At 38.5% G+C, this 16404-nt stretch overlaps 1 pseudogene; it reads left to right on the forward strand.

The window, feature by feature from the left end:
* Positions 1-15982, forward strand: part of LOC100139328 (metalloendopeptidase OMA1, mitochondrial-like) — a 172914-nt pseudogene extending 156932 nt beyond the window's left edge.
* Positions 15983-16404: the final 422 nt, after the last annotated feature.

Below are 16404 nucleotides of genomic sequence, written 5' to 3' on the forward strand. Positions count from 1 at the left end.
TTAGATTTCTGACTACTACAGAGGTAAGCCCATAACTTTTAACAAGCATAGCCAAGAAAGACTTCCTAAGAAAGTCATATTTGAGTTGAAACTTGAATTTTGGGAAGCAGTCATATAATAATCATAGAAAAAATATTCCAGCAGAAAAATGACTTGTGTGAAGCTCTGTCTTTGGAGATAACTTTGTAGGTACAGGAAACATAAAGCCCAATTGCCAAGGGAAGAAAGATAATGTCATGGAGAAGCTTCAATTTTTAAGATATTTAATAGGCCACATTGTATGATTCTAGTGAAATTTGAATTCAATAGGGAGTCCAATAGGAAATACTATGATGATTTAAGCAGTAAAATACCATGATCTATTTCCTTATAAATTTCAAAATCTTTCAGGTTGCTTTTCATGAGTACATTTTATATTTGGTAATTAAAAATGCTCACAAAGTTCAATTACTTAGATGCAATGAAAACATCCTTTGAAAGACAATAAATACCAAACCTCATGAAAGAAGATATAAATAACAGGTATATTACTATACATATTCTAAAAATTGACTTGTAGTAAAAAAAAAAAAAAAAAAACCTTTGCATAAGAGAACTTTACGCCAAGCTGATTTAATAGTGAATTATATCGAGTATTTAAGAAAGAAAAAGCATAATTCTTTAAAAATTCATCCAGAAATTTTAAGAAACAATACATCCAAATCATTCTATAAGATAGTGTACTTTGCATGCCAAAGCCAGACAAAGAAATTATCAGTTCAGTTCAGTCACTCAGTCGTGTCTGACTCTTTGCGACCCCATGAATCTCAGCACGCCAGGCCTCCCTGTCCATCACCAACTCCCGGAGTTCACTGAGACGCACGTCCATCAAGTCAGTGATGCCATCCAGCCATCTCATCCTCTGTCGTTCCCTTGCTCTCCTGCCCCCAATCCCTTCCAGCATCAGAGTCTTTTCCAATGAGTCAACTCTTTGCATGAGGTGGCCAAAGTACTGGAGTTTCAGCTTCAGCATCATTCCCTCCAAAGGACACCCAGGGCTGATCTCCTTCAGAATGGACTGGTTGGATCTCCTTGCAGTCCAAGGGACTCTCAAGAGTCTTTTCCAACACCACAGTTCAAAAGCATCAATTCTTCAGCACTCAGCCTTCTTCACAGTCCAACTCTCACATCCATATATGACCACTGGAAAAACCATAGCCTTGACTAGATGGACCTTTGTTGGCAAAGTAATGTCTCTGCTTTTGAATATGCTATCTAGGTTGGACATAACTTTCCTTCCAAAGAATAAGTGTCTTTTAATTTCATGGCTGCAGTCACCATCTGCAGTGATTTTGGAGCCCAAAAAAATAGTCTGACACTATTTCCACTGTTTCCCCATCTATTTCCCATGAAGTGATGGAACCCGATGCCATGATCTTTGTTTTCTGAATGTTGAGCTTTAAGCCAACTTTCACTCTCCACTTTCACTTTCATCAAGAGGCTCTTTAGTTCCTCTTCACTTTCTGCCATGAGGGTGGTGTCATCTGCATATCTGAGGTTATTCATATTTCTCCCGGCAATCTTGATTCCAGCTTGTGTTTCTTCCAGTCCAGCGTTTCTCATGATGTACTCTGCATAGAAGTTAAATAAGCAGGGTGACAATATACAGCCTTGACGTACTCCTTTTCCTATTTGGAACCAGTCTGTTGTTCCATGTCCACTTCTAACTGTTGCTTCCTGACCTGCATACAGATTTCTCAAGAGGCAGGTCGGGTGGTCTGGTAGTCCCATCTCTTTCAGAATTTTCCACAGTTAATTGTGATCCACACAGTCAAAGGCTTTGGCATAGTCAATAAAGCAGAAATAGATGTTTTTCTGGAACTCTCTTGCTTTTTCCATGATCCAGCGGATTATAAGAGAAAGAAATTACAGGCTTGCATTTCTTATGAATATATATCCAAAGATTCTTAATGCAGTTTCGTTGTCAAATCACATATAAAAAGGATAATACATCATGATCAGAATCGTTCTATCACACTAATGCCAGATTGGTTTAATATTTTAATAATTGACCTCATCAATTTAATTAACCACATTAACAGGCTAAAAAATATGACTCTCTCAGTAGGTGTAGAGAAAAATGTATCATAATCCAGTATCAATTCCTGGAAAAAGAGTCTCATTAATCTAGAAACAGAAGTCATATTCCTTAGTCTAATAAAGGGCATTTGTGAAAATCATAGAATTCATACCACACTTAATGATAAAATATTCAAATTATTTTCCTTGAAAGGAATGGACAATGATACTCAGTCTTATCATTTCTATTCAATATTGTAATAGATGTTTTAGCCAGTGCAGTAAGAAAAAGATAATGACTTGAGTGACTGTGTGTATATATATATATATATATATATATATATATATATATATATAAAATTAAAAAAAAATGCTTGAATTCTTCTCTTCCCTGAAGATCACCAGCTTGTGTAGATGTGCATGTATGATATTCAGTCTTCTTTAGAATAAGGTTGGCCTTGGCCTCACCCTTATTGGGTGAAATGAAATGAAACATTATTATGTTTTTCCTTAAATAGCTGAGGTAAAGGTAGAGAAGGAAAGAAAATGGTGCATGGTGGATGACAGTGGAACTTGCTGATAAGAAAAGCACATTTATTTTCTTGTTTCCAGCAGCTATGCTGCTGGACATCATTTAGTATTTTAAAATACTTTATCTTTTGTCTCCTATTTTTTTAAAAAAAGCAAACAGTATTTATTAAATTTAGACTAAAGTTCAGTTCATTTGCTCAGTTGTGTCTGCCTCTTTGTGACCCCATGGACTGCAGCATGCCAGGCCTCCCTGTCCATCACCAACTCCCTGAGTTTACTCAAGCTCATATCCATTGAGTCGGTGATGTCAGCCAACCATCTCATCCTCTGTCGTCCACTTCTCCTCCTGCCCTCAATCTTTCCCAGCATCAGGATCTTTTCCAATGAATCAGTTCTTCACATCAGGTGGCCAAAGTACTGGAGTTTCAGTTTCAACATCAGTCCTTCCAATGAATGTTCAGTAATGATTTCCTTTAGGATGGACTGGCTGGATATCCTTGCTGTCCAAGGGACTCTCAAGAGTCTTCTTCAACACCACAGTTGAAAAGCATCAATTCTTTGGTGCTCAGCTTTCTTTATAGTCTGACTCTCACATCCATACGTGACGACTGGAAAAACCATAGCCTTGACTATATGGACCTTTGTTGGCAAAGTAATGTCTCTGCTTTTTAATATGTTGTCTAGGTTGGTCATAACTTTTCTTCCAAGACTAAAAGTATTAGTGTATAAAAGTTATTCATATTATTTTTAATCTTATTTAATCATATCTATCTTATAATGTAGGCATTACTAACTTATATTTCATTTTCTAATTTTAATGTGGCAAAGATCATAAGCGGCATAGCTATAACTTGATCCCAGTTCCTTTGATTTCAATTCCCCTGCATGTTCTCATACACAAACATCTTGCTACCTATGTCAGTGCTTTGAGCTTTCTCCAGCCAAAATTTTAAATATGGATAATTGCTGCTTCTAATATAGCTGTATTAAAGCAGTTTTAAAATTAAATGAACTAGAAAATATATATTAAGTCATATATGTGTGGATTTCACAATATCCTTTCATTTTCAGCCTGAAATAGAATCTTTGAAGTAGAATGTTTTTATATCCCCTTGCTTTTTATATGCTACAATTTTTATAAATATCCTGGGTCTGTATTCTACCTCTAATAGCCTAGGAATATAATATAGAAGATATAAATTATACATTGGATATCATAATATTATAGAGCACCCCAGGTGGCCTGATGGATCAAACACAAGATTAAGTGTCAAGAAATCTGAGTGAAGTATCTCTTGCTATTACAATGCTTACTTTTTCTTTCTTTTCTTTTTTCTCTATATTCCTTTTCTTTCCATTTTTTCCTTATTTTTAAAACTGCATAAGCCTTCTCTCCAGGCAACTTCTTTAACTAGTATCATTTCCTCAGCTCCATCCGTTAGGAAATCGGCCAGTAAAAACACTCTGACTTCACTCTCTGATTTTACCATGAGAAATTTTTCATTTTCTCCAAAATATCTCCTTCTTGAGCCTGTCTTTCAAACAATCCTTGTTAATGTAAATAACTGACAATGCAACAAGCATACCAGGCATTTAGGAAGATGATAAATAAACTAAATATATGTTACCTTTGCTTCCATTTCTATTGCCTTGAAAATTTTATGTCATAATCTTCTCTGTCACTACATTATGAGCTAAATGCAAAAGGAAGAAGGGAAACAATTGCTTTTAGCACTTACTACTTCCCTTTTGCTTCAGATTTTCCCCTTGTAAGAAGAGATATTAATGATTTTGAACAATATAAAAATAGTTTCATAGACTAGAATCAGTGGTCCAACTAGTAGACTTAAAAGACATGAATGGATTTGTTAAGACTATATTCAGGGTACACAGACACTATATGCAATTTATTTCTTATAGAACTTAACAATTCTCTTAATTTCTATTATATGAATTCAACAGATAACAGATAACAAGAGACTCAAAGAAAATCATCCAAATGAGTAATGCCAATGCTAAAATTGGAAATTTTAGGTCTCTCTGACATCAAAAACTCTTATTAGCAACATGATCTTTGACATGTGCTTTGAGCTTCAAATTTCTCAGCTGGAAAGGAAGGTGGATGGTGGTCCCTCATTTCATTCTCAAGTATTTACCGAGTTATAAGCACAGAAATGACATGTAACCTAGTAAGGTGGCAAGTATTCACATAATCATACGGAAAAATGAATAGCTAGAAACTGATTTCAGATATTCTGGAAGACAGAAACGTGATTCTACGTGTTATCCCCATGTACACAAGAAATATTTGAAGTAGGGATGGTCAGGGAAGACTTTGCTGAAAAATTTGCTTTTCAGTTCACATCTGGAGCATAAGAGGAAATTAACTAAACAAAGGGGGAGAGGGTGGGCAAGTTTCCCTTGGGAAGTCCTGAAAGAGAAAACAATGGGAGAAGGTACTGGTGGTGAGAGGAGCATGGTTTTTTCAAGGACCTGAGCTTTGTCAATGGAACTGGATGAGGTATAAGAGAGGTTCCCACAACAAACTCTTTCTAACCAATGTGGTTGTTCTGTGGCTTAAAGTCAAACAGAGGCAAAGCTAACCAGCGGAAAGTGCTTTGTAGATGAGAAATCACTATGTTGACGTGAAGATTTGTGGAAGTTTGCTGATTTCTTATTTTAAAAGACTATAACATTTCCCCTAAACTATTCTTAAAGCCTTAGCACTGAGTGGAATCTTTTCAGGGCGTGAAATTGGGGTTTACGGAAGAGCTTCTGTTTCCACAGTGACAGAGCTGGAGACAATTCTTAACAGACGTTAGCTTAACACTTGTGGTGAAAATATGCTTCAAAGTATTAAATACTCAGCCTCTGGCTGTTTCTAAAGAAGCTACCCTCCGACTGACGATTGTCCATTTGTAGGTTGATGATTATAAATATGGGCTTCTTTAGCTGAAGTGGGGAGAGCTAGAGAAACCCAGTTGTTTCATAAGCCAGAGGACAGAGAAGAATTCTCCCCACTGCTAAGTGAAGGAAGAACAGGAGAGAAACGTGTAAGCTGGTGACTGATGGTTTGGTAGGTGAGTGTTCCTGTGGCAAAAGACAACAAGTGTCCATCTAGTCAAAGCTATGGTTTTTCCAGTAGTAATGTACAGAGGTGAGTGCTGGACAATAAAGAAGGTTAAATGCTGAAGAATTGATGCTTTTGAACTGTGGGGCTGAAGAAAACTCTTGAGAGTCCTTGGACAGCAAAGACATCAAATCAGTCAATCCTAAAGGAAATCAACCCTGAATATTCATTGAAAGGACTGATGCAGAAGCTGACGCTCTGATACTTTGGCCACCTGATGCAAAGAGCCATTGGAAAAGACCCTGATGCTGGAAAAGACTGAGAACAGAAGGGGGTGACAGAGGATGAGATGGTTGGATGGTATCACTGACTCCTCAGGCATGAATTTGAGCAAACTCCAGCAGATAGTGAAGGACAAAGAAGCCCAGCATTCTGTAGTCCATGGGGTTGCAAAGAGTGGGACACAACTTAGCAACTGAACAGCAATAAGTAGGAAACAATTTTCTACCTGAAAATCTTGCCCACCTTCTTCCCAGGTTTGTTGTCTGGTGAGGACTGCACCACACCCTCTCCCCAGTGTCAGAGATGGGGATAGAGACTTGTCTCCTTCCTTTAAAAAAATTTTTTTTAATTAGAGGACAATCGCTTTAGAATGGTGTTGGTTTCTGCCTTACAACAACTCAAATTACCCGTAAGTATATAATATATCCAGGGCTTCCTAGTTGACAGCTAGTTGTACAGTGATCCACCTGCTGATGCAGAAGGCATTAGAGACGTGGTTCAATCCCTGCATTGGGAAGATCCCCTGGAGGAGGGCATGGCAACCCACTCCAGTATTCTTCCCTGGAGATTTCCAGGGACTGAGAAACCCGGCAGGCTACAGTCCATAGTGTAGCACAGAGAGACACGACTGAATTAACGTAATACACACGTAACCATGAAGCCGGGGACTGTGCCGTTCCTGCTATATGTTAGATTAGACAATCTTCATTCCTTCAAAACTCTTCTTAGATCATATTCAATGTGTTAAATAATGTGCTGAGTGTTTTAAGAAAAAAGATATAGGCTCTGTTTTAGGGAAGTACAGACATATTTGGGATTCCCTGATATCTCAGTTGGTAAAGAATCTGCCTATAATGCAGGAGACCCTGGTTGGATTTCTGGGTCAGGAAGATCTGCTGGAAAAGGGATAGGAAACCCACTCAAGTATTCTTGGGCTTCCCTTGTGGTTCAGATGGTAAAGAACCCACCTGCAATGTGGGAGACCTGGGTTCAATCCCTGGGTTGGGAAGATCCCCTGGAAAGGGAAAGGCTACCCACTCCAGTATTCTTGCCTGGAGAATTTCATGAACTGTATAGTCCACGGGGTCGCAAAGAGCTGGACACGACTGAGTGACTTTCACTTTCACAGACATATTCAGTATATGTATGTGCTCAGTCACTTCAGTCATGTCTGACTGTTTGTGACCCTTTGGGTCCTCCTCCAGGGGATCTTCCCGACCCAGGGATTGAACCCATGTCTCCTGCATCTCCTGCACTGCAGGTGGATTTTTGCCCACTGAGCCACCTGGGAAGCCCATATTAAGTACACGTGACATATATGCCACAACTACTTTCATTCTTATAGCAGACTTCATGAGTCATTTACAGAACAGTGCTGTCAAAAACTGTCTCAGCATAGTGTAACTGATTACACAGTTGGTTTGAATGGTAAAACTTTCTTCCAGTGTCACTGCAGAAGTATTCATGAATGTATTACTGTGTTCCTGCATTGTTTTTGAAGTCCACTGGATTGCCCAGTTTCTGCTACATGAATATACACACCAAGAAAGGATAAGTTCTCTAACAATATTTTATTTTTTCTCCTATCAGTCTTATATTTGGCATCCTAAATGGCTTCCTGCCACAAATGCCCAATTTCTGACATTTCTAGTGCCTTTCACATTGTGAAGTCTGCAAATGACTTTAAGAAAGAGTTGCATGGATATTAAAGACAAGATTTTTGCTTCTGGTATGAGGATTACAATCTGTTTCACTCAAGTGTGTCTTCAGCGAGAATTTATGGAGTGCTTTGAATATTCATTGGAAGGACTGATGCTGAAGCTGAAGCTCCAATACTTTGGCCACCTGATGCGAAGAACTGACTCATTGGAAAAGACCCTGCTGCTGGGAAAGATTGAAGACAGGAGGAGAAGACAATGACAGAGGATTGAGATGGTTGGATGGCATCACTGACTTGATGGACATGAGTTTGAGCAAGCTCCAGGAGTTGGTGAAGGACAGGGAAGCCCAGCGTACTGCAGTCCATGGGGTCGTAAAGAGTTGGACATGACTGAGTGACTGAACTGAATTTCTGTATATTGGACACTGCAGATCTGGGGACAATGAGAAACCATTCTTGACATCAGTTTAATGAAGGAGATGTGTATGAAAATAAAAACCAATCATAACAAAGCAAGGCTGGAGAAACATACAAAGTTCTAGCAAATCCAGGGAAGAAAAAGATTAATTCTGCCAGCAATCATCATAAAATGTGTCAAAAGGAAGGAATATTTGAGCTGGATCTTGAAGGGTAAGTGGAATGCTGTAGACTGAGAGGATGAACACTAGCTTTTTAAGGAAAAGAATGATAGGAGAGCTGAATACACTGAGGTTTGAAAATGCATTATACAAAACAAGGCTGATAAAATTGTTTGGGCTAGATTATGAACAGACTCAAATTCCAGGTTCATAATACTATAAATGAAAAAGCAAATAATATCCCTGACTTGTTTATTAACATTATTTCCATTTTGTGTATTTTGTAGGCTGATTAAATGTCCACAAGCCAAGGAACTATTGGTTCATGCCACTAAATGCCTAGTTCATCCACATGGGAAATCTTTTGTGACCTCCCAGAAAGAAAAGGAAAACAAGGAAAGAAGGAAGGAAGGGAAAAAGAGAAGGAGGGAGAGAGGAATGGAGACAAAGTGAGAGTGATGAAGATAGAGAGAAATCATAACTAAAAGAAAAAGACAAGGAGGAGAAAGTAGAGCGGAAAAGAAAACGTAAGAAATCATTTGGGTTCACTGCCAATAAGAGTTAGGAAAGCTGATTTCTTAAGATAAACTGAAGTAAAACAAAATATGCTCCATATGTTGAAACTGTATACTTAGTTTGAGATAAACAAAAACATGTTTGGAGAATAGCTGCCATAATTAAAAAGAAATTAAAAGAAAGAAAGAAAAACCATCTGGGGATAAATATATATTTAAACACACACACAGACAGACACACACAGTGATTCCAAAACTTGAAGTTTTTCTTGATTTAAGTAAACTCTCCTGTTGCAAAAAGGCATTGCATCAGTTTTTGCCCAAACCCCATGTTCCAAACTGGAGCTCTACAGAGCTACTCAGCATTACTCAAACACGAGAAGACCTTTCCAAAGCCTGTCCTTTGCTCCTGCTTTCTTCCTTGCTATGAATGCATTTTTCCTTTTGGCTGACTCCGACTCCCTCCTGAGTGCCCAACTCAGATGTCACCTACTCCCAACAGTGTGCCGGACACCCAGCAAGGTTGATGATGTCTTATTCATCTGTGAACCTTAGCATGTCTATCAGTTTCCTGGGGCTGCTGTAGTAAAATACTGCAAACTGGTGTCTTAACACAATAGTTTGTTGTTCCACAATTCTGGAGGCTAGAAGTCTGATACCAGGTTCAAAATCAGGTTTGGGTACATCTCAGGACTTTGAGGAAGAGTCTAGTCTACAATGTCCTTCTAGCTTCTAATGATGGCTGCAATCTTTTGTATTCTTTGGACTATAGTTGCATCACTCCAATCTCAGGCTTCATCTTCACATGGTGTTCTCTCTGTGTCTCTTGTGTCTTCATGTGGCCACCTTCTTATAAGGACACCAATTGTGTTGGGTTAGGGCCCCACTCTATTCAAGCATGACCTGGTTTTAATTTATAAGTCACATCTAAGACCATCTTATTTCCAACAGACTTGAATTCACTTTCTGAGGTAATGGGGAGTAGAACTTCAACTTATCCTTTGAAGGACATAATTCAATTCATAGCAACAAGACTACTCCACATCTGGTTGCACTGAAAAATTCAGATGCTTGCCTGTTTGTGTCCCCAATCCCCAAAGAAGTTGATAAGAAACTCCATTTCAAGAAATATATAGATATATATGTGTATACATATGTACATATGTATATATATGTGTGTGTGTGTGTGTGTATATATATATGTATATATATATATATAGTTTCCATGACTCAGCATAGTTAATTTAATAAATTCATAGTTCATATCTTCCAAATTGAGTTAGAGTATTTCTTATTAAAGCTACAAGGAAGGGACTTCCCTGGTGGTCCAGTGGTTAAGAATCCACCTTCCAACACCTTCCAAGGCAGGTGACGTAGGTTTGATCCCTGGTCGGGGAACTGATATCCCCCAGGCTGGGGGACAACTAAGCCTGCTCTTCACTGAGCCCAGACACCTTAGAACCCACATGCCTCAATGAAGACTAGATGCAGCCAAATAAATATTTTTAAATAAATAAATAAAGCTCAAAGGCGGTTAGGAGGCAGTTAAATCTACACTTAGGGGAAGACACGTAGCACATGGTGACACCCTTTTCATTACACTCCTCTAAGAGATACTGCCTGTTAAGTGGGCCGTGTGGCACAGGAGAACCCTCACCTGGAGTCACCCAAAGGGATGAGATCCCTGGGAAAAAGACCCATGTGTAAGTGTAGTTCTGTCTAGGTCACTATACAGTATTGATCCTATCGCTTCTCTGTTTGCCTCAGCTTATCCTCAGAAGATGAGAGCTAGACAGGAAAGAGTGATTTTAAAAAGAAGCATAAGAACTCTCTTTTCAAATGAAATCTTTCTCAAAGCCCCAATTTAAAAAGCAGATTTTTGTGAGGCTGCCTGAGACCAGGTGAAGAAAGTGAGCCTGAATGCCATTGGATTAGTCATCCCCAGGATGATTTCTCCACAAGAAGTTCCAAAGAACTCTGGAAACACAGATTTAAAATTACTCAGTCAGATGAAAGTCTTTGCTATATAGTATATAGACAATATATATATATAGCTTTGGTATATAGTCACAGACATAGACGGTCATCCATTTAAAAAAAGAAGGAAAGAAGAAATAGGAAGAGAGAACAAAAGGGAGGAAGAGGAGGGGAAGGAGAAGAGGGAAGAAGAAGAGGGAAGAAGAGGAAAGATGGAAAACGTATTAGAAAATAAGATACTGGGGGGGGGGGGGGATTGTAAAGACGGCCAAAGATCTCGAACAAAACTTTGCCTAGCGATAAAAATATCCTCTCCTAGTCTATCTTGGTACTCATACAGTAAATTCTAAATTAAGTTAGCCTTATTTTGTACATGCACATTGTTGTTTTTAGCCACATTGTAACTGTATGACCACAAAGGCAAAACAGTCTGAAGGAGAAACAGAGAATGTGGACAACTACAGGCAAACCTCAGCTAGGAGATCAAAAGAAGATGGGTTTGTTGTACTCAAGTTAGTCATATCTAAAATAACTTTACCGTAACTACGTTGCATTTTTTTGCCCCAGCAGTTATAAATTGTGTTCCCAGGGAACACAGTTTGCTGTGGGCTTCTTTTCCTTGGTGAATGCTAAACCTTCATTTTGACATAACCATCTCTTATCTTCAACCTGTATTCTTCTTTCCAAATGTAACTTAGCATTCTTTAGGAAGCCTTCTCTGAACACCCATGTCCAATTAACTTCAGTCTCCTCCGTGTGCCTCTGTGTATCATCTGTATCTTGACAGAATTGAAACCTTTGTACTATCACTCTGAATTGCAGTCTGTTCATTTGCTGCTTATGTACAACAGTGAGTTCTTCTGGAGCAGTCTCATTTGTGTCTTAGTGCCCCTGTCCCAGCACTTACTCACAGTGCCAGGCACATGATGGGTGTTGTAAATGAATGCTGAATGCATGAGTTAATGTAAAGGGGAGTCTGTTTCAAACTGTTTTAAAGTTTTCAGGTAATCTTGGAAAAGTATCAAGATGAGAGTGGGCATAATTTGAATGTCAGTATTCTATTTAATTTGTACAAGAGAAATGAAATATTGCAGTCAAATGTCTAGTGGCTTTATATTCCCAATTCAACAGTCGTGAAGAGGGAACACAGAAAATGAACTTTTTTTTTTTCAAACTTATCTTGGAAATTAGCCCAAGAGCCAAATGTTTTATTTTAATGGTATGTTTCTTCTCTCAGACCACAACTAGTAAACATTTCAGATCACACATACACACAATGTTTGTTTGTATTTACTGTAATTCCCTATGCAACTCCAGATGCTTGGACCATTTAAGCATCTAATACATGTTTGATGAATTAAAGAATAAATGAAGGGACCCTTGAATAAAATGAGCTTCGATTCTGACATCCATTAGCAAGCTGTTACCAGTTTTCATCTGTCTAGTTTAAATGTAGGCCGTCCATTTGGAGAGAGGGAATGGAAAAACATGGTACAAAGGCCTGATCTGTTCAATGCTTTGGAATCAATAATTAAATTGTAATCACTTATAAAACATTTGCACAACATGATGGAGAATACTGGATTCTGACTTTGGCTTTGTCCCCATATTGTTATGTGAGATTAACTTTTTTACCTAACAAGATTGAGCTTGGTTCCACCTACATTAATATATTCAAACTTTATGGGACAAAGATCATATTTTCTTTAAATCTGATACAGTCTAGTATGATTCTGATATGATTATATATGTGATTGGGCCATGACAATATGTGTACATCCCAGGGAGCCTTTTAATTTGGTATCTTTGGTAGACAGTTTAAAGAAATAAAATATTGTCTCTTTGATTAATTTCTAGGGAAAGTTGTTGGAAAAAATTCACCCTCTGTGCCTCAGGCAACATACCTCTGGCTCCATATTTCTATTGCACTCTATATTCAAAAGGTCTGTCATTAAGTGTAGACCTTCTTAGAGGAAAGTTTTATTGAATATGATTTGAAAGTAGAATATAGCTCTTGGAATGGGAATGGTAAAAGATCTTACCTCCTATCTCATCAAATTTCTCTTCCAATTATGTATCATACTGCCCTGAGAATTCTGGCAAATTAAGCATTCTTTACCTCCTTACACTTCCCACTCACTTTTTAAATTATTTCCCTGATTGATGTCAGGGTGACATGCCATGTCTGATCATGTATTTATAAACCAGCTTAAAGCTCAGAGTGCTTTCATCTGCATTATCTTGATGGAGCCTCACAAGTCTTAGGAGATGTAGCTCATGAAATAGATAGTTGCTTGTTTCTCAAATAGGAAATTGAGGCTCAGAGCTTTCACGATTTATGAAAGGATAGATAATGAAAACAGATGGAATTGTGCCTTGAATCTGAGCATTTGATTTCTGGTTCAAGGGTTATTGACTATGCCTTAGTGCTTTAATGGGCATTCAAGAAACAGCTTTCCTCATTCATACATTCTTTCTCTCAATATATTTATTGAACATTTATTATTTGCAGGTATTGTGTCTGGTGTTGGTGTTATAATGGGAATCAAGCCAAACCCCTTTATTTCGTTGAGTTTTTACTAACGGAGAAAAAGCTTACTACCTCACTCAGAAAAGCACACAAACAAACACAACCACTAATTGGAGGGACTCATCACTTTTGTCACTGTTTGGATAAATCAAGCAAAAGAAGGTATGCTTCAGACTGGTCCAGTCATTAAGACGTGGCCTTCTAATACAGAGGACATGGGATTGATCCCTGATCAGGGAATTAAGGGCTTCCCTAGTGGCTCAGAAGTCAAGAATCTGCCTGCAATGCAGGAGACATGGATTCATCCCTGGGTTAGGAAGATCCCTTGGAGGAGGAAATGGCCAACCATTCCAATATTCTTGCCTGGAGAATCCCAAGGACAGAGGAGACTGGTGGGCCATAGGGTCACAAAGACTCGGACACGATTGAAGTAACTGAGCACACATGCCTGCAGGAACTCAGACTGCATATGCTGTGGGGCAACTAAGCCTGAAACTGAGCCTGAACTCTCTGCAGTACCACAACTAGAGAGACGCCTACATGCCGCAACAAGAGCCTGCGTGCTGCAGCTAAGACCTGATGAAGCCAAATACATTTTTTAAAAATCAAAAAAGAAAGATAAGCACCTGTGAACTGCAGTCTGATAAATTGCACTTTCTTCTGATTTAATTCACTGACCAACTGGAGAAAATGTAACACACTAGCTGTAATCAATGCTTTTGAATTGTGGTACTGGAGAAGATTCTTGAGAGTCCCTTGGACTACAAGGAGATCAAATCAGTCAATCCTAAAGGAAATCAACCCTGAATATTCATTGAAAGGACTGATGCTAAAGCTGAAGCTCCAATACTTCAGCCACCTGATGGGAAGAGCTGACTCAGAAAAGACTCTGATGCTGGGAAAGGTTGAGGAGGAGGAGAGGGAGGAGAAGGGGACGACAGAGAATAAGGTGGTTGGATGGCATCACTGGTTCAATGGACATGAGTTTCAGCAAACTCCAGGAGATAGTGAAGGACAGGGAGGCCTGGTGTTGCAAAGAATCAGACATGACTTAGCGACTCAACAACAACAAACCATACAGCAAGTACCCAGGCCTGGGAATAAATCAGTTTAATAAGTTTCCTTTTCTGCTTGGAAATTTTTATTTCTATAGGACTTTCAGTAACAAAAGAACAGTATGCCTCTTGAGTACCAAAAGCAAGGAAATTTGGAGGACTACCCAAAAATTACTGCATTGAATGATTCTTTTTCAAGGCAGCCACAGATAAAAGAAGTTGTGTTCATCCGTGCTCTTTCAAAATTGTGCCCTCCAAATTGTTCTCCCATAAGAGACATCAGGAGTTTCCTCATTTCATGGTTTCAACTTGTCCAATTCCTCTCTTGATAATTCTTAAATCAGTGTAGAAACTACTTGTAATCATTGTAAGTATTCTTGGGTATAAGGAAATGGTGACAAACGTTTCCTCCTAACAAGAAGGAACTATTTAAAGAATGTGTAAGGAAGACGAAAATGGAAGTTATTATTTGGGTTACTACTTGTAGTGGCTTTATTTCACTCAACTGAAAGTAAGTCCAATCATGGGAAAGAGCAAGCTACTATAACTGAGGGAAGAACATCTCAGAATTATATCAGAACCGGAATATTTTGATGGAAGAATTTTAAAATGATATGCTGAGAAAGAGGACCAAACTCTCAATCTTTCTTTCCCCCACCTTCTCCCCTTTGGCCTTTGGGATTAGCAGATGCAAACTAGTATATATAGAATGAATAACTACCAAGACCCTACTGTATAGCACAGGGAATTATATTCAGTATCCTGTCATAAATCATAATGGACAAGAAATGAAAAAGAACCTATTTATATAACTGAATTACTTTGCTGTATAGCAGAAATTAATACAACATGGTAAATCATCTATACTTCAATAAAATAGGAAAGAAAAAAAAAGAAAGACACACAATACGTCACCGTTAAGGACAAGACACTGTTTATCATGTAACTGAATGCGATAAAGATATTCTAGGGATCTCTGAGATCAACTGGATTATTCATGTGGTTGATTCCCCAGATAAAAACTTTTGTCATTCCAGTTTTAGTATATGTGCTGCCAAAGTCAGCACTTCTTTTGTAATTCCAAATGGACAAATATTTATCTTCACTAGGTTTTTACATAGTGTAACTGGTATTCATCAAGTTTTCTTCCTTCCAGGCTATGAAATAGAACATGCAGTACTTGGGCAGCCTGCAATAAAAAAGACTAGCTTGGCTGATTTATTGGATTTCTTAGGTTTGATTTTTCACACAGTGAGCTGGGCCATTTGCCTTGAGATAGTTTGGCACTTTGGGGAAAATCTATATTGCAGGAGCATATGTTTGATTGACCATACAGTAAGACATTGGAGGCTGAAACAGACAGAATTGGACCAGAGCTTGCTGCAAAGCCTTGTGTGGATGTCAGGGCCAGGCCAGTGTTTTGACAGCAGATGGAATTTGCAGGTAGCCTCCACAGTCATCTCAAGTTGCCAGAAAGGGTATGGAATACCCTTTTCATGGAAATTGAGCTGACAGATGTGTACCGCTGGTTCTCTGTAATGACCTACCACTTTCTGGACCAGACCCTCAGTTGCTATTCAAACTCAGCATGAAGCATTTTTTTTTTTTTTTTTTGAAGAATCAGGCAGAGAAGACCTAAATATCACTGTTTTAAAAAATGTATACACTTCCCATTTAAAAATAGAAGCAAATATCATTAACATTTAGAGTTGAGGGAAAAGCTTGAAGTTAATTTAAAATGTTTGAGACACAGGACACTTCCCAGGTGGCGCAATGGTAAAAGAATACTCCTGCCAATACAAGAGACACACGTTCAATCCCTGGGTTGGGGTAATCCCCTGGAGGACGGCATAGCAACCCACTCTATTATCCTTGCCTGGAAAATTCCATGGAAAGAGGAGCCTGGCAGGCTGTGGTGCATGGGGTTGCAAAGATTTGGACATGACTGAGCCCAGACGAGACACAGGCCGTGTAGAATGCAGCAGTCTATCATTTTTATATAACTTTTTAAAAAAGGATGTTTGCAGTGAAAACAAAAGTGGATGCTCAGAGTAAAGCCGTCTGTATTACAGGTATTATTTAGATTCTTCTAATGTATTTACTTTTTATGAAACATTGATTATTTCAATTCATTTTAAAATATCTGCA

This window comes from Bos taurus, chromosome 14, assembly GCF_002263795.3.
Source record: "Bos taurus isolate L1 Dominette 01449 registration number 42190680 breed Hereford chromosome 14, ARS-UCD2.0, whole genome shotgun sequence".
Taxonomy (NCBI): domain Eukaryota; kingdom Metazoa; phylum Chordata; class Mammalia; order Artiodactyla; family Bovidae; genus Bos; species Bos taurus.